We start from the raw sequence: 23371 nt of genomic DNA, 5'->3' as shown, positions 1-23371 counted from the left end.
CCCAAGTGTCCATCGATAGATGAGTGGATAAACAAAGTGCAGTCTACATGTGCAACGCAATACGCTTCCGCCTTAGAGAGGCATGAGATTCTGACACATGCTACAGCATGGCTATTAAGGAAAATAAGCCAGTCAGAAAAGGACAAATGCGGTAAGATTCCACTTATATGAGGTCCCTGTAGTAGTCAAATTCACAGAGATGGAAAGCAAAATGGTGGTTGCTGGGGGCTGAGAAGAAGGGGAAATGGAGGGTTGTTATAGAAAGGGTGCAGTTCCATCTCCGCAAGATGAAAACATTCTGGAGATTGGTTGCACATGTCCTTAACATTACTGAACTGGACACTTAGAAATGGTTAAGAGGGTAAATTTTATGTTACGTGTTGTTGTTTTTTACAACAATTAAAAGAAACAAATAAATAAAAAGGAAAGAAGAGACACACGCAAAATGACAAGAGAGAAAAAAGACAGAGCGCACAATGCCATGAGGAGAGTTATTTCCCCGCCGTGGAACTCCTCACCGCCCACGTACCCCACCCCAAATCCAGTCTTCTGTTCAGATTCTTAGTTCCACTTACTGCACTTATCCATATGCTTACGAAAATCGTGCTGCTGTTTATACCAGAAGTCCTTGCTCTGCTTTTAAATTCCTGATCCCAATTTACACACACACACATACACACACACACACACACACACACACACACACCACGGTAGGCCAAAACCCTCCTCCAGTTCCACGGTCCCCTCCTTTCCCACAGTTGACCTGTAACCAAAATCCTTGTTATCCCTTTTACTTTCTAGGAGGCCAAGGGCCAGAACTAAACCAAACCGTGAAGGTGAAATGTATTTAGACGTCTCTAAGTCTCCTTCTCCCCCTTGCTTTGGCTGCCCTGCGCACTCACGCAGCTCCCGGGCAGACAAGGCACTCACTGTGCTCAGCCCAGAGATTCCTAGGTCAGCACCCTTGCTTTAAACAACTTCCTCTATGTGGTTCATGCACCATCTCCTTCCCGGACCTCACGGGTGTCACCATCTCTCCTCCACACTGCCCACATCTGCTCGCAGGCAACTGTCATGCTGAAGACAGAATCAGACCACGGAAATCACACTGTGGCAGTATGGGAAAATGGCAGTTCATGTCTCAGGGAACATTCGCATTGTCGTAGGTGACAATTCAAATGGCCATCTCTTTAGTGGTGACAGTTAAGCTATGAGAGACAGGCCTTTGGGTGCATGATTTGAGGGGAGTTAGGCCTTTGAGCTACACATCCAAAGGACACTGAGCTCTGCCTCTTCCTTCTTCCCTGCTTCCCCACTCCTGAGGCAGCTGCACCTGTCCCTTGATAGTGTCACCTTAGAAAGAAACACTTGCAGTGTTTTGGTGCTCAGCTCCACAGTCAGAGAATTAAAATGACAAAAATCTCTACTTTTGAGGAATGTATACGTAATCCATATTTACTGACTTGCCTGGCTCAAAATTGCTATTTATTTAGATGGTCAATTCCAAAAAACTTCTCATTAAGAGACTTCGAAAGACTGGCCAGATGAAAAATAATTCTTAAATTCCTGGTAAATAAAGACTCACCTTTGTCCTCACAGAACCTTTTCCCAAACCTGCTGCTCTTGCATGGGATGCAAATTCTTGTTTGAGTTGTATGTTTTGTTGGAGCAGCTAATGAGCAGTGATATACGGTCTGAAATTGCTAGAGAAAGTGGAAAAGGAATCAAGAGTATTGAGTAAATAAGGAATGATCAGCTCCTTATTTTTGGGGTGCCAACTTGGCTCATGTGACTTTTAAAACTATTTGTTTCTTATATGAGGTACACATGGATTGTATGAGTGAACCCCTTAAAATAAATTCTTCGGGGTGGCCGGTTAACTCAGTTGGTTAGAACATGGTGCTGGTAGCACCAAGGTTGACAGTTCGATTCCCTCATGGGCCACGTTGAGCTGCACCTGCCTTGAAAAATAAATAAATAAATTGTTCACTGAAAAGCATTTCAGCAAATAGCACCTAAATTACCAAAAGAAGTGCAAGCACCGGGGTGAAACGTAGCTGGCCTCACGATTAATAAGGACATTTGCTAGTCAATCTGAATACAGTAATATAAAGATATGCAGTTCCCTGTATGCCTTTTTAATGACAGCTTATCTTTCATTCTCTAGTAAGTCACCCAAATATCTGAGTGTCAGTCTTTGTCCTAATGAATAGACTTTCTGTTCTCACTCACCTTGAGTTGTGAGAATAAAAGATCAGATAGTGTTCACTGTTTTTAATTGCACTTGGCTTAAGAGATCCCTCCCTTCATTTTCCCTTTTATTGCTCTTGCCTTGAAGTGCCATGCCAAATAAAGCAAGAATCTCTCCTATAGCATATTTGAAACCACCCCTATGATCCTACCACCAGTATAAAGCAGGAGAAAGTTCAAGATGAACACTTGTTTTCTAAAGAAGAACAATACCAATAAATCATCTCTCTAACACAGACTGCGATCAAACAAGCAAAAAAAGATGTAATCACCAGTGAAACTCCAGTCATGCTAGCTCTTATGGTGCTTGATACCTAGAATGTCTTCAAAAGGCAAATCCAATTCTATAAGAAGAGGAGTTGAGCTAATGTGCTGGATAGTCCAATAAAGCTCCCAGGAATTCTTTTTTTCCTACTCTCCGTCATTTTGTTTTTGTCCTTTGCTTATCATTTGGAATGATTACTCATATTTGCTATAGGCAGTTACCTTTGGCTATTCAACTTTCATTTTAGACTCAAGGTACATTGCATCCTTTCCAAGAGTATGGAATTCCTTTTCTAGGAAACATGTTATGGCAAATCCTAGAGACCACAAATGTAAGTAAGTCTTATTTATAAACAAGTTACCTCCTTTCATCACCCAAAAAGATTTATTTTCTTTTAAATACACGTTAACAAAGAAATACCACCGTCTTCCTAAGGGGTGAAATCTTATTTAGCCTATATCTCAACACTTGAATTCCAATGTTTTTTGAATGGACTAAGTGAAGCCTAGTTAATAGGGGCCGGAAATGAAAGATGCTTCTCCTAGGATCCCTCTAAACTGAATTAACTTGCCCAGAGTTATAGGCAATTAAAGACATACTCAGGCTTACAATCTAGGTATCCTAAATCCAAACTTAATATTCTTTTCATTTCACTCTTTTGTCACAACATTTGGCTAGGGATGGAGTCTGAAGGTCTCTGAAGGTATTCAATTAATTTTCTTCTGCCAAAACCTATGTTTTATTCTTGATCTTTGAAAGGATGAGTAAAACAGAAATAACAGAGAGCTTTCTATAACGATTTTAAATGTCAGGCATAAGACTATACTTTCAGGGATCATTTCTATAGTTCACTAAATGTCAGGCATTAGAATGTCTACGTTTGCATTATATTTTATCATTGTTATTATCACATTGAAAAATACTTATTAAGCCACTGACTCTGTATGGTGCTGTGGTAAGCAGTGCATAAAGAGAACTATGGGGACAATTCCCATCTGCTGAGTGAAAAAGGGAAGCTGAGACAGACGCACAGATTGAAGAACATAGGTTTGTTCCAGTGGGTGAGGAATTATGAAGATGAAGAAAAATAGAGGGTTTGTTGTTGTTATTGTTATTGTTTTCACAATTAAACTTGTTTTTTTAAAAAATCATACAACTTTAAAAGTAGAAGAAACCTTAAGGACCATCCAGACCAACTTTTTTATCTTATAGATAAGAAAGCTGCATGTGAAGAGGCAAAGTGACTTGCCCAAAGTTACAGAAAATGAAAGACATATTTAGGATTACAACATAGGTATCCTAAATCCAAATTTAATATATTTTTTCATTGCACTGGTTTGCCACAACGTTTTCAAAGTTGTAGATGCTACGTTGTATCTCAGCAAAGATTCAGCATTTTTAAGGTTAGAAGTTACAGGATTAGTTTAAGAGAAGAACAAGGAAACGATTAGAGGAAAAAAGAAGAGTATGTTTGGGAGAACAAAAAGTTGAAGAGGCAAGTGGAAATAAACAGGGGGGACTACAAGTTAACACTTAGTCCCTGTCACAAATGAGAAGTCGTGTGCCATGTGGAGTACAGCAGAGGACACCTGGCCCTGCCTTGCATTAGCTGTGGATCAGTTAGTTACTTACGGTCTCTGCATCTTCCTTCCTTCACGAATAAAACAGGATTGAACTGGATTCCCTCTGAGGTGTCCTTTCCTGCTTTCACATGTTACAATTCAATTATTTGATGGCCACCAAAACATAGGTAGTTCCTGAAAGAGAATCCTATATTGTAAAGGAAGAATGTGTAAGCTTCCCACGGGGTCACCTGTGAAAAGGTAGTATCCTGAATCAAGAAGAAGGATCTCTTCCACTAAAGACCTCAAACTCAACTGAAACAAACAGAAATGCTTCCTGATTTTCTGAGTTTCTTTATCACACAGTTGGATTTGGTTTTGGTCTTTATTCACTTATATGTTGACTCCATGGGAGTCCGATTTTTTGTTGTTGGCTCTAGGTCCGTGTCTATGTACGTAAATTATACTAATAATTTTAAGAGTTACTGGTAAGGGAAGCTTTTCTTTGTTTTAATCCTTTGATTAAACTCTCCCTCCATCTCCTAGCTCCAAATTGGGGGTCTTAGGTGAGTTTATTAATGTTCCCCTGGTAGAATGGACGCTCCTCACTTTTGAATCTCTCCAGAGGAAAGCTGTGGTTAGAGAGGGTAGTCATTCTTGCACTGTCCTCCAGTCAAGAAAAAAGACAACTAGGTCACACTTGGTTGGCTTCTTTCTGTGATGTTTTCAATTACAGCTACCAGGTTGTGCCCTCGAGACCAACATGCCCACTAAGATAAATTTAACGTACTCCTGACCCAGGTTTGGAACAGGGTGCAAATCATTTTTTTTTCTTGATGTGCTAAACAAAATTGCCAAACTGCAAATGATTCTTAAAAGTATAGAGTTGCAGTCATAACTCATTTTAGCAAAAATTCAAGCTATGTTAAGGCAGATTTAAACAAAGCCGTGTACGTTGGGTGACCTGAAGCCTGGGACAACAGCAACGAACACCTTACCATAAGCATCCCAAACATTTGGACACAACCTGCAAAGTTCTGTGAAATGTCTGTGTGTTTGGGGTTATGTCATTTGTATATTTTGTCTATATGGCACTGAACATCTAGATGATTGGAAACATCCAGATGATGGACTTAAAATTTTTTATTTTGATGGGATATTTGGCATTATAACCAAGCATATCCAATCAATAACATTGATAGCATCAGCCTTTGAACAAGCATATGCTTCGTGTTAGTTTAGATTATCATGAGAGAGTGGAAAACTTCATACCCATAACATTTTAACTCAGTGTTGTACATTAACTCCCATTTGTAAGAATTACAGTGTGAAATGCCATGAACTATAAAGCAATTAAAATGTCTCTAAAGTGTTTAAAACCTTCTCACTCATTGTCTACTGCTCTGTCTTTTTTTCCTTACATTAAAATTTTGATCTTTGCCTTATTGGAATGATGAAGAAATCTAAAACTGAATAGCCCTTTTTATAATACACAGTCATTGTTTGTACTTGCAAAATTGGATTAAGAAATCACTGGTATTCTTACCCATGTTTTTTTGCCAAAGAAAATTCAGCATATTTCTGCTTAGCCTTGAAATTTCCACCAACCAGACTGAGAGATTGTGTACCACCCACACTGTTCTCCTTGGCGTCTCCACTTCCCCAGGGAAATCTCAGCTTGAAACCCATATAACATGTATAAACTCCTCTTATGCCTTGCTCTGTTACACCTGTCCTGCAGGTGAAATCATTCCCGAGCTGTACCACTGTACAAGGTTTAGCACTTAAATTAGTAAAAATCAAATTGACATCTTTCCTATGTTTCCCGCTTTTCCTTCTGTTTTATATCCAAAACGACAGACAACAGACTTCTATCTGATGAGCACAACTTTCTTCATGCTTCCTTTTCTTATTTTTAGGCCTTGAAGTCCACTTTGGTCATAATTACTTTCTTGAGCATAAGCATATTATAAAACGTGTAATAAACAGAGGTTCTTCTGTAGTCTTGCAAACACCTGAATTATTCAAAACCCACTCTTCCTTTTCCTCTCCTTTTCAAAACCAACACACATGACATGCACACCCCACTCACAGCTTTAAAAAATTAACAAATTAAAATTTATCATTAATACAATGATCAAACATTTCTAATTAGCAGCCTCCCTTTGCTTTACCTAGATCCTAGTACCAACAAAAAAAAAGAAATGCAAAATAAATACATTGTTAATCATTATAGCAAGAGAAATTCAGAGTTTTAAAATGTTTTTCTTTATGCAAACCATGCATGTACGTAAATCAAACAGTATTACAAAGCTTATTACAAACAAACAAATCCCCCCCAAACTACAGTTCACTTCCCCAAACCACCATCTCTGAGTTCTGCTTCTCAGTCACTTCTCAATATTTCACCTCTTTCTTCTGCTATTTCTCTGTCTCTTATATTTCCCTCCATATTTCTAACTGATTTGCTTATATGACTTTATTAGTCCACTTGGGCGTTACCTAACTTGCAACTATGGAAGCTGTGAATTTAGCACTCTTTCCCCACCCCCACCCCCTTTCATTTCTTATTTCTTCCCTTCTCTTCTTTATTTCATTCTCTCAATACAGTTTTTATCACAATTTTTAGACAAATGAATATTCTGTGTTTATATTATTATTACCATCTAAATATTATTAATGAATAAGCCAAGTAGTATATTACATTTCTTTTCTTGTACAAGTTTATTTTTCCCTGGAGTTAGTCATTACTTTTTTGTTTCTACTACCACTAATTATCCCCAAAGACTCCAAAAGAACTGTAAGACTCCTTTCAATACAGTCAGACACATCAGGGTATCTATTGTTATCATTTTGGGGGGTTGGGGAGACATCTTTCTGGAATCTCTCCATCCTCTGGCTTCAAGTAGGATTAGTTGTTTCTTTTGGCCTCTTGCAAATTTGCCAACCTTGAACTTGCCATTATCCTGAGAAGTGCCCTCCCTCTCTCCAGTGTTAGTTCCCCAGTTTCCTATATTTTTGTCTTCTTTGTAATGGGCTTACTCCACCTCTTTGTTAGAGTATATTATCTAGTAGCTTCCTAAGAAAATGTGAGTAGGAAGCAATTTTTAGCAATTTTTTATTTGTAAATAACTTCGAGATTACATGAGTGTAATCACATAATTTTCTCCAGACTCTCCTATTAACATTTTGCCCCATTTGCACTCACACACACACACACACACACACACACACACACTAGAGTGTACATACGTATGAACACTAAAAATATTTTTTCTGAACCATTTTAAACTAAGTTCTATACATAATGGCCCTTTATCCCCAAATACTTCAATATATATTTCATAAGGATAAAGATATTATGTTATATATTTATAGCTCCATTATCAACTTTGATAAATTTAACATTGATACAATACTTTAATCTATCATCCATATTCCAATAGATCAATTTTGTCAGTTGATCCAAAAATGTTTTTATATTATTTTTTTCCCCTTCAGTACACGATCCAGTCTAAGATCAGCCATTATTACATTTAGTTGTCATGTCTCTTTAGTCTCCTTTATTCTGGAACATTTCCACAGCCTATCTCTGTCTTTTATGATCCTTTTTTTTTTTTTTTTTTTAAAGAATAAAACCCCTCTCGCTTTTATTGCAAATTAAATGCTCCTCATTTTGATTTCCTGATGTTGTTTCATCGTTAGATTCAAGTTATGCTTTCCTGGTCAGAACACAACACGAGTGATACTGTGTGCTTTTCAGGGCATCACACCTGGAGACACCCAGTCCATCTAACCCTCATCTGTGATGTCAATTTTGGTCACTTGCTCAAAGTGCTATTCATGCTAATATCCTCTTCATCACCGAACCTCCCCCCTAGATTTTGCATCCATTGATGATTCTGGCCTGAACCAATCTTCACTTTGATAGTTGCAAATGATAATTTAACTCCGCACTCCCTTTACATTTACCAGCAAGCACTCAGCATTCTTCTGAAAGCAAGAGACCTCTCTTCTCTTTTCACCCATCCATCCATCCATCCATCCATCCATCCATCCATCCATCCATCCATCCATGAGTTCATCTATCCTTCTGTCTAACTTCTATCTATCAATCTATCTGTCTACTATCCCTCTATCCTTGGTATGTACAACTCATGGGGTTTTTTTCCCAATGATTTATAACTCAGCTACATCTTTCTCTTTCTAAAATTCCTATTTTTCAAATTCTGGCATGATACTCTGATTTTCTTATCTTTTCTCTCCTGTTTTTCACCTCCTGGTCTTTTAATTCTAGTTTCTGGAATTGTTTCTCAACTTTGTCTCCTAATCCTCGTATTGGCTGTTTCCCAATTTCAGCTATCATATTTTTAATCTTCAAGAGCTCTTTCTTGTTTCTGATTGTTCTTTTTTTTAAGTGTGTCTTTCTGGGACCCATCAGCTCCAAGTCAAGTAGTTGTTTCAGTCTAGTTGTGGAGGGCGCAGCTCGCAGTGGCCCACTTGGGGATCGAACCGGCAACCTTGCTGTTAAGAGCACCGCGCTCTAACCCACTGGGCTAACTGGCCACCCCCCTGCTTGTTCTTATTTCATGGATGTGGTGTATACTCCTGTCTCTCAGAATATTATTGAACCTGTTTTCTACTCCCTACATTGTTTCTGTTTCTTTTCTCTGAATTCTTTTTTTCTTTTCTCCAGATTTTTTGTTTGGGTTATTATTATTATTTATTATTATTTTATTATTATTGTTATTATTATTATTTATGTGTCTTTCATGTTAGAAGTGATCCTCAGATATTTTGTGACCTTTGAGAGATTATATTTAAGAGTGAGGTGGGGGTGATTGGTGGGCTTCACTGTGATATGATTCAGTCGGGGGGCATTGGAGGGCTTGTTGGGGGAAATAGGAAGATATAAGCGTGGATACTGGAGAGCAAAGGAGGTGCTTTCATATGGTGCTCACCCGTACTCCCCAGTATGCTCACAGTCCCTGTCCTAGAGCCTCTCTCTTTCTTCCAGTTTCCTCGAAGAATAAATCTCCATTCTGTATATGGTAATAGAGGAGTAGTCACTTAGCTGGGTGTGGGGAACTAAACGTTCTTTTTTTTTTTTTTTTAGTGTTCTTGATACAAACTTCCAACCAGTCCTCCATCCTTCCCATCCCAAGGTTCACCTGATGCCTCCAATACCTGAACTTTCTAGGATCCTGTAGAAGGAATCTTTTTTTCATTGCCTCCGGTCATCTGTAGACTTAAGTTTTAGCTTTCTGCACTCTACTAAGTGAGTTACCGCTGGTCCTTTTACTTTCTATTGTTAGAAATTTGTGGAGTCTTCCAGCCATTCTTACCTCCTTTGCCATTCCCTTTGTACTGGTGAGTTTATGCCATTTTGTTTTATTTATTTTTTATTAAATTCATTGTGGTGACATTGGCTAGTAAAATTATATAGGTTTCAAGTATACAATTCTATAATACATCATCTATATATTGCATGCTGTGTTCACCACCCAGAGTCAATTCTCCTCCCGTCACCATGCATTTGACCTCCTTTACCCTCCTCTGCCACCCCCACTCTAGTAACCACTAAACTGTTTTCTGTGTCTGTGAGGTTTTGTTTGTTTGTCTTGCTCATTTATTGCTTTCAGTTTTATATCCCACATATGAATGAAATCATATGGGTCTCGATTTTTTCTGTCTGATTTATTTCACTTAGTATGATTATCTCAAAGTCCATCCATGTTGTTGCAAATGGCAATGTTTCATCTTTTCTTATGACCACATAATATTCTATTGTATATATGTACCACATCTTCTATCCAATCATCTATGGAAGGATACTTTGGTAGCCATTTTAAATTCCTATTCTGTCATTTTGATGATGTTTGAAAGGAGAACAGAAGTAAAGATATGGATTTAATCCACCTTGTTAATTAGAATGTAAACAAAATTTTGAATCAGGTTGAGAGAAGCTAAGTCTAAGATTAGAATTAGCATCTGGCCTTAATTCTTTCCAATTCAGGTGGAAAGGGCTCCTGGGTGTAAATTTTGTGTACATAAATGTTTTGTGATTGAAGGGAAAGAAAGGATCCTGAAGTATTAACGTAGGGGGGAAAGGTGATATAGCTGCTCAGGGAAGGGTATTAAGAGAAACTATTTACATCATATTTTTAATATAATGTGTAAAATTGTATCTCATCTCTACTGACCCACATACCTTTCTTTGCAAGATGGATTTAGAAAAATGGAATAAAATTAAGAAGACCCAGTAATGGAGATCATTATATGGATATGATATAAATGATCTACATTTCACCATTGACAATTACAATTCAAATACAACCTGGGATACGGGGGTAGATTTAATAGGAAATTCAACCAGAAAACAGAACTTAATTTTCACAACAACTAATATTCAACACCTAATTAGTTGTTTTTTCAACAACTAATATTGAACACCTACTATGTGCCAGATACCATACTAGGTGCTTATTTCCTAGGTTTTCTTGCTAAATTATCATTAATAGCCTCAGCAGGAGAAATGTGTTTTTGACAGATGCATACAAACCCGAGATGCAATGATGAAATAGGGAAACTGTGGTTGACTGTATACAGCCGTAAAACGGGAGAGTGACTAAAATATAATCTGCCTTGGGTGCAGTTTGATTTATCTCAGAGGGATTTGCCTAATAAAATATTACTTAAATATCCAAAAAACAATATTTTATGATTCCATCACTAACTGGAAATGAAGCAATTTGGCTGAATCAATAGTTTACTTATTGTGTGTGAAACCACAGCCAGTTTTCTGGTAAAGTTTATCTTCTCAAACAGTGACACAGTATAGGAAAAGGAAGAGCCATTGAATGGTTCACTAGGTAAAGGGGAAGAAAATCCATTTGTTGTTCAGAATTTTCAACTTGACAGTTTATTAAAACTTGACTGAGTTTTAGTTCAGTTGTATAATAAAGGAAGAAAGGAATATTTTTCTTCTTTGACACACAATTCCTTCACAGAATTTGTTGTTGGTGGGGAGTGGAGGGAAGGGGATTGTGGAACCCTCCACAACATATTGTTGAATGAAAAAAGGAGGTCATGACAAGTATTGTAATATCCAGTCTGTGTTTAAAATGGGGAACATATTCATATATTTATAAAGAGGGTCTAGAAGTATTTACACAAATTGTTAAGAGACATTATATCAAAATTTTAGGCCACGTTAGACCAACTGATTATCCTCTTCGTTTCCCACGTGTCAAGTATAGGCCATGATGTAAAGCAAAATAAATGCTAATATACCGCTAATGGGAATGAAAGTTGGTACAACCACTTTGCAGTGTCACATCACATCAGAAAAATGCAAAATAAAATAGTAATGAGATACCATTTTGTGCACATTAGATTGGAAACAATTTTAAAATCTCACAATACTAAGTGTTGGGAAACAGGTGGGAAAGTTGATACTCTGTATGCTTGATAACAGTGTAAATCCAGGGGACCATTTTGAAAAGCATTTTGGAAATCTCTGGTAAAGTTGAAAATAGGCATACTCTGAGACTCAGATTTACATGCGTTTATTTTATTTCTACTCTTGGATCATCAAATAGACTTTTCAGAAATGATTTATCTCCAGAATCCATGCCTTTCTGAGGTTATCTATTGTTTGTATGTTGCCTTCACTATCTGTTGCCTGAATGACACTCAATATAGAATTTTTCAGTAACATCTCTTATCAGTCAAAGCATTTAGATGTTGCTTCACTGTTTTCAGATAAAAGTTCCTGCAAAGCAGTCTGAAGACAGCCTAATTCCTTTTCCCTGTGTAGGTGGTTGTACCACTTTTCCAGGAGGCTTGTAGCAATTTTTCTCATCATTCTTCTCACCAGTATTCTTGGTGTTCATTCTTTTCTATTATTTTATTCCCTGAAATCCTTTGATGTGCAAATTCAACTAATCGTTTCAGAGACACTTTTCTCTGACTTTGTTTTCCACATGTTCATTCTGTGCCTTTTTATTTCTAACACAGTTCTTTGTTCTGTATTATTTTTTCCTCAGTTCCTTTTCTTGGCATTTCCAGCTCTTTTTGGACCTTACTCTGTCATTTTGTTATTTCGTACTCACCTTAATTTTCTAAAGAGTGTGAAAAATATAGTACCTAAACATTTCTTCTTTTTCCGGGGTAAGTTATCTTCCAGTTTGGATTCTCCACTGCATATATATATATATATATATATATATTTTTTTTTTTTTTTTTTTGGAGGGGGGTGCTTTGAAGGGGAGACTAACAAAGTTTTGCACGGGTCCCATTTCAGCCTCTTTTGCTGACTCATCTTTGGTACAGCAATCCTAACCTTGCCTTTTTGCCCCAAAATAATGTAGGCAAATTCTCCTTGACTCCAGCCTTGTTTATCTGGGTAATATTTGAATCCTCTCCTCAGAATATGAGTTCAAGGGCTCATATTAATGGGTTGTGGTTTTAGTCTATTCTTTACCTGCCTGTGGGAGCAGGTAGGAGTTTGAGAGAATTGGGACTTAGAGTCGATGAGATCTTGGAGTTTTATCACCACTCTCTCTAAGGAGCCCTGCATAAAGAGGTCATTCTGTTGAGTTGTGGAGAGAAGATATGCCTTAGTAGACAAATACTTCTGAGCCTTGAACAACACAGGTTTGAATTGCATGACTCCACTTACACATGGATTTTTTTCCCCATAAATATATTGGAAACATTTTTGGAGATCTGCAGCGGTTTGGAAAAAACTCACAGATGAACCATGTGGTCTAGAAATGTTGAAAAAATTAAGAAAAAAATAGGTCATGAATGCATAAAATATATATAAGTATTATCGCTTCCTTAATAATATTTTCTCTAGTTTCCTTTATTTTAAGAATACAGTGTATAATACATATAACATAAAATATAAGTCGACCAACTATTTATGTTATCGGTAAGGCTTCTGGTCAACAGTAGGCTATTGACAGTTTTTTCAGGGAGTCAAAAGTTATACACAGATTTCTACTGAGCAGGGTGTCAGTTCAAGGGTCATCTGTAGTTGGGGCAGTGAGGTTATCCTGAGTTTCAGTGTGTCCCTGTTTCAGGGTCATCAAGCTGGTGTATTTAGTAAGAAAGAATTGGGTGTTTCAACGTTTACTTTGGTGTATCCTAATGTTCCTCACTTCCAGCCACCATCCGGAGACTTTATTTGCTGCTTAAAAAAAAACCAAATCAAAACAAAACCCTCTTTCACTTTCACCTGGCCAAAGTGAAAAAGAGCTAAATTCTGTGAGTTTTCCTAAATTAGGCTCATGAATTATTTATCTGAGGTTGGAGAGAGGAATTTCAAGTTGTAAGTGCTTCTATCTTTTGTCATCTGTATCTCCAGCCTTCATACCACCAAACTTCAATGGGGTTTTTCTAGAATTTTTTCTGATTACTGATTGCCCCCATTGCATTTCTCTCTCGAGAAAGCCAAGAGTCTATTCCCTGCATCTCCTTTTAATTTGCTAAAATTTGTGTTCTATCTGATGATATTTCTTTTTTTTTAAATTAAAGTTTATTGGCATGACAATTGTTAGTAAAGTTACATAGGTTTCAGTTGTACAATTCTGTAATGCATTGTCTATATATAACATTGTATGTTCACCACCCAGAGTCAGTTCTCCTTCCATCACTATATATTTGATCCCCTTTACTCTCATCTACCATCCCCTCCCCCCTTAAAGTATGTAGAATGAGGAGACCCTGGCATAGTTTCAGCATTAGTAGTGTATTCCTTGCTTTCTGTTTTTTACTTCATTTTGTACATTTGGCTTAATTTGGGAGTGGGAAATTCTTTTGTGACCTTACATTTTAGCTGCCAGCTAAAGGTCTTTCTAAGTTCATATTGTATATATTCTCCCTGTTGTGAATGTGGTTGGGTTAAGTATAGAAAATGATTTACATTAAAATGTTCTACGGAAAATTGTGCCTTCAAATTCTTATTTGAATGTTTTCAGCTGGTCTTCTTTTAAAAAAAAATATTTTGTGGTCATTATTGCTATTTCTATACATTTATTCCTACAAGCAGTCTACAGCCCAGAAGAATATGAAAGATAGGGCCTTTTAAACACAGCACATTTTATTGTTTTTGATCCTTGTAAAAAGGAGTAACTATAATAATAACCTATTAGCGCAGACAATTCTATTTAGGTCAGTAGGTAGCATAATCTTATAGGTTATCTGTCCATTTTTAGTTTACCTTTAATATTAGTAAGTAAAGTGTGAGGAAAAATGAAGAAATTTAATAACTTCCAAGATATTCTTAAATTAGGTTTTCAGAGAGTGATTTTTGTCAAGTTTTTTTAAACAAGTGTAATATATTCTACTTATATATACCCAACTTATGCCCATACATAAAAAGGTCAGTTGGGAATTTATATTAATAGTCTAACACTAAAATTTCAATAGGAACATCAGAAAATAGAATTAACAAGTCATTTGAGGAAAAAAAATACAAATGGCCATTAAAAATGATGTTCACCTCATTAGTCATCAAATATATTTAAATTAAAAGATATCATTATTTGCTCATCAAATTCACAAAGATGAAAAAGTAATTTTGTTCTAAGCATTGAGCAGAGTGTAATGAGACACTGTGATATACAGAGGGTGCCAAAAAATGTATACACATTTTAAGAAAGGAAAAAACTGTATTAAAATTGTAATCCTCAATATATACCAGTAACAAAAGATGAATACAAGTCATGTGTATACATTTTTTGGGCATTCCCAGAATATTTTTAAAATTGAATACAACCTTTATTGAATGTAATTGAAAAGAAAATTTTAAAGGTTTTGCCCTTTGACCTAGACATTCTACTGACCGGAAACCACCCCAAGGAGATGATCAGAGAATAATATAAGTATATATATATATATATATATATATATATATATATATATATATATAACAACATTTACTGCACTATTACTTATAAGAAGAAAAAATTTAAAACAACCTAATATAATTACTAGGAGAAAGCCTAAATAAATCGTACTACTTACGATGAAATATTATGCAATCATTAAAAGTGTGTTTTGGAAGAATTTTAGCAGCATGGGGAAAGTGCAAGATATAATATTAAGTGAAAGAAGCAGACCATTCTACTTATGTTAAATAGCAATATCTCATACGCATAAAATAAACCTGGAGAGAAATATGCCCAACTATCATCGGTGACACTGAGTAATGGGATGATAGGTGATAGTTATATTTTTCTTTAAATTTCATTATATTTTCCAAATGTTTGATAATGTGCATGCATTATTTTATTAAAAAGTAGATTTAAAAATATGCATTATATTTACATATGTTATGCATAACGTCTATGAGGTCTGACAATTAAGTTCGTGAACTTGCCCCGATGCGCTTCATTGGTAACACTGCACAAACAGCTCCGTGAGGTATCATAACCTTGGTATATCAGTGTCTCACAGCTGCAGTCGTGTCGATGTGTGGCGGTGTCTTGCTGAGTGGAGTTCATTATTGTTGCGTGTTTTTGTGTGCCGTCGCGAGAGTGTCTGAGCTTGTATTAGAACAATGGACAAACATTAAATTTCTTGTTAAACTTGGCAAGAGTAGAAGTGAAATCAGGGACATGTTAGTCCAAGTTTATGGGGATAATGCCATGAAGAAAACGGCAGTGTACAAATGGATTAAACGTTTTTCTGAGGGGAGAGAATGCGTCACTGATGAAGAGAGGTCAGGGCGGCCAGTAACAAGCAGAACTGAAGAAAACATTGCAAAAATTCATTGAATTGTGCGTCAAAATCGTTGGCTCACTGTGAGAAGCATAGCAGACCAAGTAAACATCAATAGAGACAGGAAAATCTCAACAGAAAATCTTGGCATGAGAAATGTGTGTGCAAAAATGGTCCCGAAGGAGCTCTTGCATCATGACAATGCACCAGCTCACCCGGCACTGTCTGTGAGGGAGCTTTTAGCCAGTAAACAAATAATTATATTGAAACACCCTCCCTACTCACCTGATCTGGCCCCCAGTGACTTCTGTCTTTACCTGAAGAGAAAGGAAATATTGAAAGGAGACATTTTGATGACATTCAGGACATCAAGGGTAATACAACAACAGCTCTGATGGCCATTCCAGAAAAAGAGTTCTAAAATTGCTTTGAAATGTGGACTAGGCACTGGCATTGGTGCATAGCTTCCCAAGGGGAATATTTCGAAGATGGCTGTAGTGATATTTAGCAATGAGGTATGTAGCACTTTCTCCAGGATGAGTTCAAGAACTTAATTGTCAGGCCTCGTATATATCCACAATATGTCCTCAGCAGGTTTGGGACATATTACACATTCTTACATTAATATGAAAGTTAAAGTCTTTCATGATATATTCTCTACTTACCTTTTTCATTTTATTGTTCACTCTTCTCAGATTTTTCCACTTCATTTTACTCATGCTTAACTACTTGCAATCTTCTTGAGCATGCCCTGTTTATCTACAGATACTGTTTTTTTCCTTCCTGGAATGCCCTGGGCTTCATTTCAGGAGCAGAGACTTTCATTCCTTTGGAAGAAAGACTTGTAAGAACAAGACAAGGCCTAAGTTCTAGGGAGCCTGGGGTCTCAGGCAAAACCCCAACACAGGAACTCAGGCAGAGGGGAATAGGATGAAACTCGTTATCAGAATCAAGATACCAAGAAATCCATTAAATGGGGAGCTAGAGCTACTTGATGCTGGGCGACAACACTTTCATTCCCACTACCTAAGGCTATTAGAGATGGCCATATTTTCATCTAAAACCAAAATCAAACCCTAAAGTTAAATTCAAAAACGACTTGTCATTATTGTATCATTCTTTATCTTCATGAGAAGGAATGATGGAGAATTTATTACATGGTTCATCCTTATTGAATAATCAATCATCTATGTCAGCTTCTGGCAAACTTCATCTAAATATGAGCTTCATGGAGCACGTAGAAAATGACATTTATGTGGCACACACGGGTAAACCCAAAAGGATACTTGTGCACGAAGATGGTCAGCTTCCCTGAGACCCACCCAGCTTTCCTTAGGGCTGGAATGATCATTATCTCTGCACACCTGAGACACATTCCCCTCACACCAGCTCTGATCTACATCATTCCAGGCGGAGATACATCTGGTCTGTTTGGAAATGTCCCCAGGAAAAGAGATTCTACCCCTCTTCCTGAGTTAAATTTTTCCTCTGGCTATTTTCTCAGATTTTGCCACTTGAATAGCAGCCAGAGATCCCTTATTTCAAACCACATCCTAGCCTAGGCCATCACTAACATTTTTAAGGACTTTATTTTAGGTGCACAGCCATGATTTTAGTCTTTAAGGAAGCAACTTTCTGTCACTCTTTTGTATAACACCCTTAGTTAATGCATACCTTACATATGGAGACCAGACCGTGACTTGCATTTTCACAGATTGCTTAATAAGTATCTTTTCTATCGGGAGTCAGCAAAATTCTACAAGGAGATACAGAAGTAAATCAGTTATAATCAGCCAACAGTTATCTTAACTCCAGTTGTGTGTGGGACACTATCTTAAATCCATGGGGAGGGAACACGGAACAAAAAAGACATGATGAGTTTGTGTGGACCACTATCTTCTGGTGTTTTATTGTTCATTAAAAACAGACTTATTTCCATCGTTCTTATGCTCTGCTAAAGGACTAGGCCTAAAAATGTCCTGCTTAATTTTGGTGATTACGTTTCTAAGGAATGATGGATATGGTCAAAGGCAACTATATAGAAGCACTGATTGAATGTGTATTTCTAAGGAAACAACTGAAATGATATCTATGACAAACTACTTGAGTTTCATTTCTTTCCACCAGCAATAGGAAAATGATTAAACATCTTTTGGCTTTTTAAACTTGCTGATTACTTCGACTAGTTCCTACTATGAGTGGTTAATGTGAAGGAGTGGTAGCCTAGACTTTAGAGCCATTGTTTTTTCTGTCTCCCCTTCCTCTCTTCTCCAGTGTCGGAGTGTTTGTGCGGAAAGCTGTATAATCATGTATAGTTTTCTTCTGCCAAATGCTTCCTTAAAATGACACATATATCCCTTACACTAGAAAGTAGCAGCTACTGTTCTCCCTCTTTAGTTCCTATTTCTTGATAAATAATACTTAGTCTCAGTAGTGATAGTTGCAACATCCTAAGAGTTTCAAAAAGAGGATTTAGGCAAACAGCTTAAGAGAGGCAGAGCTATCTCATAACTTTTTAATAGAAACTAGTGATATAGTTTCAGTGCATATAATCTACGTTATTTGCTATAGGTTTATAGACTGGGATACGTAGGCAGGCTTTTATGAAGCTGTTGTCTTTCATCTTAGTCAACATGCTTGCAATTTGAGTACCTGCCAACAGATTTGAGGTGGGGCCTTGTGTTATGGCTTTATAGGGCGTGCGGCTAGGTTTTCCTAGCCCTTGTGGATAACTGAAAGGAGGGACAGCCCACAGCCTAGTTGGCCACATTTTTCTTATTTTAAAAATAGCTCAGTTATACTCAGCAACTCTACTCCTAGGTATTTAGCCAGGAGAAATGAAAACATATGTCCACATGAAAACTTGTGTACAACTGTTCATACCAACATTCTTCACAGTAGTCCAAAAAGGAAAGCAACCCAAATGTCCATCAACTGATGCTGGGGTAAATTAAACATGATCTAGCCATAAAATAGAATATAATTCAGCTGTAAAGAGCAATGAAGTAATGGTACACTCTGCAACATGCATGTGCCTCAAAAACATTGTTGCTAAGTGAAAGAAGTCAGTTATGAAACACCGTGATTCCATTTATATGAAATGTGCAGAATAGACAAATCTATAAAGAAAGAGAAAGTAGATTAGATTGCCATGGCTGGGGGTGGGGGGGTGAGGGGAGCAAAGGAAGGACTGTTAATGGGTATAGGGTTTCTATTTTGGGAAATGAAAATGTTTTAAAATTGATTGTGGTGATATTTGCACAACTCCATGACTATACCGAGAACCACTGAATTGTACGCTTTAGCTAGATGAATTGTGTGGTATGTGAATTATATCTCAATAAAGCTGTTATTAAAGTAATAGCTCAATTATAACCCTCTAGCCCATAAGTGTGGGCTGGGAATAGTGACTTTCTTCCAAAGAGTAAGGTAGAGAAAGAGGGGGAAAAAGAGTCACTTCATAGTGGAGAAACCTTACACACACTACCTCAGCCAGGTGGTCAAGTTGACATGATATGATAAGAATGGCACTTTGCCTCGATGGTCTTCCTTCCCCATACCAATAACCCTGGTCTAAATATGAGAAAAATATCAGACAAATCCCAGTTGAGGGACATTCTACAAAATACCTGACTAGTACTCTTCAAAACTATCAAGGTCATCAAAAACAAAGAGTCTGAGAAATACAGCAAAGAGGAGCCAAAGGGGACATGAAAATTAAATGTAATGTGGTATATTGGATGCGATCCTGGAACAGAAAAAGGACATTAGGTAAAAACTAAGGAAATGTAAATAAAGTATAGACTTTAATAATAGTGTATATCAATATAGGTCCATTAATTGTGACAAAGTTCAGTGTGGAGGTTCCTCAAGAAATTACGAATAGAATTACCATATGACCCAGCAATCCCTCTTCTGGGTATATACCCAAAAAATCTGAAAACATTTATCCATAAAGACATGTGTGCTCCAATGTTCATTGCAGATTTGTTTACGGTGGCCAAGACATGGAAACAACCAAAATGTCCTTCGATAGATGAATGGATAAAGAAGTTGTGGTATATATACACAATAAAATACTATTCGGCGGTAAGAAAAGATGAAATAGGACCATTTGTGACAACATGGATGGATCTTGAGAATATAATGCTAAGCGAAATAAGTCAGACAGAAAAAGCAGAGAACCATATGATTTCACTGATATGTCATATATAAACCAAAAACAACAAAAGAACAAGACAAATTGTGACAAAGTTACATTAAGGTAAACTGTTAATAACAGAGGAAACTGAGCATTACCTAACTTCCCTGTACTGCAGTTTCCTCATCTATAAAGTGGGGATAATAACAGTATCTACTTCATTGGTTTGGGGATTTAAATGATTTAAGCTATTTTATAAATAATGTTTGAACAGTACCTGACAAATGATAAATGCTCAATAAATGTTAGCTATTATTACTACTATAGTGAAACACTTTATTTCAGATATTTTATTTTAAAATAGGGTGAGAGATTAAGAAAAATAATCTACCTAGTGCAATTATAAGGGTGACTGTTTCATAAGAGGTTCCGAAATGCTGCCCTTTATAACATATATTAAATAAATAAGTGCCTGTTTTAGAGGGAAGTGATAGGGAATTTAATGTATGGGTACATTTTTCTCCATAAACCATCTACATTTTTGATGGAATTGGAAGAAAGTGAAATAAAACATATACCCAAGGGGGAAAATATAAAATCAGTACATTATTTTGAATTCAGAATTAACGGGGACAAATAAATGAGAAATGTGCTATTCCCTCCATAGACCCTCATGCCAGAACAAGTAAATAGGAGAATTAACTAATTTTAATTACAGTTTTATTCACTGTCACTCACCTTTATCTGACAGCCATCCTCAGGAGCAGTAAAATCTCAGTGAGAAACTGCACAAGCAACTCTAAATCCAGAAGCAAAAAGGAACTCTAAATACAATTAGTCCCCAAACTAAAAACACATAACTTACAAATATTACGTATATATAAAAGGTCAATCATACTTCTGCCCAAAATACTGAATGCCCAGCTAAATTTGAATTTCAGATAAACAACAAATACATTTTTAATATACATATATGTCTCAAATATTGTATGGGACATACTTATAATAAATAATTATTCATTATTTATCTGATATTTAAATTTAAGTGAGTATCCTTATTTTTATTTGCTAAATCTGGCAACTGTAGGGTAGCTAAGGATAATTATGCTTTTCAATGTTTATCATCTTTTCTTTCTAAGATTATCATAAGAAAAAAATTGACAGAAGCACTTTTTAATATCTCATATGGTTTCTAAGCAGTAATTCTGTAAGCCATAGTGAGAATACTTTCTATCAAAAGTCACTGGCTCATAGAAAAAAATTAGAAGTTACAACAATTATGTCATTAAAGAAATAGAAATTTGTCAAAGCACTAGCTTTCTTGTCTAAATTCAAGAAAGAAAGTGTCTACAATAATATTTTAGAGATTTTGATGAGAAAAGAGGAGAAAATGTGAATAAATGAGAGAGAAATAAAGAGGGAGAACAGCAGACAGAGACAAAGGGAGGCATGCAGACAGATACAGAAAGAGAAAAAGACAAACGTGAAAGACAGGAGGGAATAAAAGGGAGAAGGAGAAGGAAATCTAAGAACTCGGCATCATGGGCTGTGAGGCGTGTATTAGAGATGACACAATGCTGTACAGAGGCTACCATCTCCCTGGGATAGCCTGGCCGCGCAGCTGGGGTTTGGGGGTGCCGGTGGTCAGAACAGCCAGATCAACGTCTCCCTAAGGATCAGATGCAATTAAACTGAGGGTTGGTCGTGAAGGTATTCTAGCTACCCCGCTGCAAATGAATCCCTTGCTTTCGGTTTAAGATGAGACTGTTGGAAATGAAGAAAGGAAGGAAGAGAAGGAGTGAGAGAGGAAAGGAGGGAGGAAGAAAGGGGAGAAGGAAGGAAGACTTCCTGGGAGGGAGGGAGGGAGGGAGGCAGACAGGAAGAAAGGTTCCCAGCTTTCTCTTTAGTTATATGTATTCTTTTTTTTATCTACCTCAACAAAAGGGAGACTTTTTTTGTTTTGTTTTGTTTCGTTTTTCAAAAAAAAAGGACAATCTCCAGTTTGGCCTGGGAATTAAATCAGTCTCTCTCTCTCTCTCTCTCTCTCTCTCTCTCTCTCACACACACACACTCTCTCACACACACACACCATGGTTACACACACACACACACTCACACACCACACACACACCATGGTTACACACACACACACACACACACACACACACTCACACACACACCATGGTTACAGTCTACATCATTGACCCTGACTCAGTTCAGCTTCCTTTTCAGCATCCTTGAACTTGGCTAAGTGGCAAAGATGAGGAAGAGCTGAATCACTCACCAAAGATAAAGTATAAGTCAAGTAATTCATCTATAAATCATAAAGATTTAGGCGTATGTTAAATTGTTACCAGTCCTAAAGAGTCAGACTTTGAGAAAAGATTCTGAGCTGCTATATTTTGGATCATTCAAAAAATAAAAAATGATATAATAGCATTTTACTACTGAGGATGGGAAGATTAATTTCTATTGTGTATATCTTTTTTAAAACACATGGATATGGAAATTTTAGAGAAAAGTATCCTTATGTATCATTGAAATAAAATATAAATGTGGTCCTGGTTATAAAGTGGACATATCAAAACTCTTTCTTATATGTGCTCCAGTTATCTGGAGAGAAAATACCTAATATCAAGAACAAGGATGGTGAGAGTAGTGTTTGGGGTTGTTTAATTTAGAAAGAAGCCTGGATAATAGCCAATAAATTTCTTGGCTTTAAATAAGACCCTGGTGACATGTTTCATTTTGATTTCTGAGATTAATTAATTATGGGAAAAATCTTAGAATTTATTTAAAGCGTCACATGGGAAAAGTCATACACTGTAGAAGGGTTTGGTCTAAAGCTGAGTAGTTCCAAGACAGGATAATTGGCATGTGGAAAATTACTGAGTAACAAATTATGGCTAATGTTCTTATTTTCCAAATTGGAAAGAAGTGATTTTTGATACCACTATAGAGATCATTAGAACCTTTACAATTTTTTTTTTTTTGGAAAGGATTTGGTGTGCAGTGAGTCTGAGAAACTTTTCTCAATTGTTCAGTGTTTTATTTCTAGTACCTAGCACAAGATGGTAGATTGTCTTACCAAACCTTTAAATGGAAGACAACAAATTCAAGAGCAGCTTCAAATCGTGACAAATGGAGCAACTGGAAGATTAATAAAAACGTTCAATAAAGAAAAATATATAGATCATTTTACTAGACTGGCACTGGTTTTAGCAATTTAGATTCCTTAAGCATTTGCTAAGATACTGCAAAAAGGACTGGAAAACTGAATGCAGCTAAAACATCAAACTTTAAAGAAACCTACCACACTTATATTGAAATTTAAAGTATCACGGTGAAGATTTGTTTTTGGTCTCTTATCTATGTTGAGAATAGTTTCACATGCTTCATTTGCTTTTCAATCTTTGTTGAAAA

At 36.6% G+C, this 23371-nt stretch overlaps 1 long non-coding RNA gene across 1 annotated transcript; it reads right to left on the bottom strand.

Annotated features, from left to right (window-relative positions):
- Window positions 1-15252: 15252 nt before the first annotated feature.
- LOC141567109 (uncharacterized) lies at window positions 15253-21478 on the bottom strand. The gene is made up of 5 exons (XR_012489501.1): window positions 20687-21478; window positions 17482-17563; window positions 16473-16634; window positions 16093-16124; window positions 15253-15632 (listed from the first exon to the last, which is right to left on the bottom strand). It is a non-coding gene; the product is annotated as an uncharacterized LOC141567109 (long non-coding RNA).
- Window positions 21479-23371: the final 1893 nt, after the last annotated feature.

Source organism: Rhinolophus sinicus, linkage group LG10, assembly GCF_036562045.2.
Source record: "Rhinolophus sinicus isolate RSC01 linkage group LG10, ASM3656204v1, whole genome shotgun sequence".
Classification (NCBI taxonomy): Eukaryota; Metazoa; Chordata; class Mammalia; order Chiroptera; family Rhinolophidae; genus Rhinolophus; species Rhinolophus sinicus.
Note: the sequence above shows the minus strand (reverse complement) of the source record. Positions and strands in the feature narration are given on the sequence as shown.